The 2,355-nt window shown below is 42.9% G+C and overlaps 1 pseudogene; it reads left to right on the forward strand.

Annotated features, from left to right (window-relative positions):
• Nucleotides 1–1,414: 1,414 nt before the first annotated feature.
• Nucleotides 1,415–2,115, forward strand: LOC142451595 (phospholipid scramblase 1 pseudogene; annotated as a pseudogene).
• The last annotated feature ends 240 nt before the right edge of the window (nucleotides 2,116–2,355 follow it).

The following is a 2,355-nucleotide window of genomic DNA, read 5'->3' on the forward strand; positions in this document are numbered from 1 at the left end:
TGGATCAAAGAATACCATTGCTGATATATAGATCCTGGCTCAAAGGATAGAGTACCAAAAAAAATGTTTACCTGTGTTTCATTGATTAGGCAAAAGCCTTTGGCTGCATGGATCATACAAAACCATGGGTAGCATTGACAAGAACGGAAATTCTGGAACATTTTATTGTGCTTATGAGGGACCTGTACATGGGCCAAAAGGCAATAGATCACACAGAACAAGTGATTATTTCATGATTTAAAATCAGGAAAAGTATATGTCAAGGTTCTTTCATCTCACCATACTGATCCAGTCTGTATGCTGAGCAAACAATCTGAGCAGCTGGACTACATGCGGAAGAACTCAGCACAAGGATTGGAGGAAGGCTCATTAACAATCCTTGATGTGCAGGTGACATGACCTTGTTTGCTGAAAGTGAGGTGGCTATGAAGCACTTACAGATGGAGTTCAAAGACTGCAGCCTTCAATGTGGATTATAACTAACTGTGAAGAAAGCAAAAATCTTCATGACTTGACCAATATGTAAGATCATGATAATGAAGAAAAGATTAAGCTTGTTAAGGATCTCACCTTGCTTGGATCTATAATCAGTTCTCACGGAAGCAGCAGTCAAGAAATCAAACAACTCATTGCATCGGTCAATCTACTGGACAAAGTTTAATGTGTCAAAGAGCAAGAATGTCACTTTGAGGATGAAGGTGTGTCTGACCCCAACCGTGGTCTTTTCAATTGCATCATATTCATGTGAAAGTTGAACATTGAATACGGAAGACCAAAGAAGAATTGATGCACTTGAATTCTGGTGTTGGCAATGAATATTGGAAATACCACGGGCTGCCAGAAGAACAAACAAACCTATGCTGCAAGAAGTACAGCCAGGGTGCTCCTTAGAAACAAAGATAAGAAGACTTTGTTTCATATACTTTGGCCATGTTATCAGGAGAGACTGTGTTAGTCTGGGTACTTTAGAGAAACAAATCCACAAAAACTCATGTACAAGAGAGAGTTTTATATAAATGTTAAGTGCACGTCAAGAAAACATCCCGACAGCCGGTCCGCTCCGGAAAACACGAGCTCACCCCATCACCCGGCTGGTGTCCGCACACGCAGGGAGCAGAACAATTTAAATCCTGGACAACAAACAAAATGCACACATGTACTGCTCCTCAGCCAGGAACACATTTACCAGCTGGGCACGCCCCTCACTACCCACTGGCAGCATTCCAAGGATGATGTTTCCTTGACTCTGATGCTGATCGAGCTGTCCCGACCTCCTGGACATGCAGGCTACCCTGGCCCCCAGGCTGGCTACCCACCACCGCCAGCTGGCTTTTACGGTGCCACCAGCACTAGGTCTCCTGTCCAAAATCAGCTGGTATACAGTCAGCAAGGTGGCCCTACCGGAGTACCACGGATGCCAGCACCAGCAGCTCCACTGAACGGTCCACCTGGATTAGAATATTTATGTCAGATGGATCAGCCACTGAGTCATCAGCAAGTTGAACTTCTGGAAGTCCTAACAGGTTTTGAAACCAATAACAAATATGAAATTAAGAACAGCCTTGGTCAGAGGGTTTACTTTGCAGTAGAGGATGCTGGTTGCTGTACCTGAAATTGCTGTGGGCCTGGTTGACCTTTTACCAGGAAGATTCTTGATAATATGGACCGAGAAGTCATGATGCTGGAGAGGCCATGATGATGCATCTCCCGTTGTTGCCCTTGCTGTCTTCAGGAGATAGAAATCCAAGCACCTCCTGGTGTTCCGGTAGGTTATGTTATTCAGACCTGGCACCCCTGCCTGCCAAATTCACCATTCAAAATGAGAAGCAAGAAGGTGTACTAAAAATTACTGGCCCATGTGTTGTATGCAGCTGCTGTGGAGATGTTGACTTTGAGATTAAATCCCTTGATGAAGAGAGTGTGGTCGGCAAACTGCTCAAACACTGGACTGGGCTTGTGAAAGAGGCATTTACAGATGCAGAAAACTTTGGGATCCAGTTCCCATTGGACCTGGATGTGAAAATGAAAGCTGTGGTGCTGGGCGCCTGTTTCCTCATCGACGTCATGTTTCTTGAAAAGGGTGGAGGCCAGGAACAAAGAGCAGGGGTTTGGTAGTGGATTAATGAGAGCTTCCTCAAAGAATTTCAAGTCCACATTTTTCTTGGGACTATCCAAATGGAAAAAAATCAGTTCTTTTTTTTTTGGCATTAAAATTATATGTAAGGTATGAATGCCCTAAGCTTCAAGTATAGCTTTTCAATGTTTCAAATTATAGAGTTTATTTTCTGTATTACTAGTTTATAAATGTCTTTATACATTTTCTTTGAATCTTATATATGTGTGATTTAAAAACTA

The sequence above is a fragment of the Tenrec ecaudatus genome, chromosome 6 (genome assembly GCF_050624435.1).
Source record: "Tenrec ecaudatus isolate mTenEca1 chromosome 6, mTenEca1.hap1, whole genome shotgun sequence".
Lineage (NCBI taxonomy): Eukaryota > Metazoa > Chordata > Mammalia > Afrosoricida > Tenrecidae > Tenrec > Tenrec ecaudatus.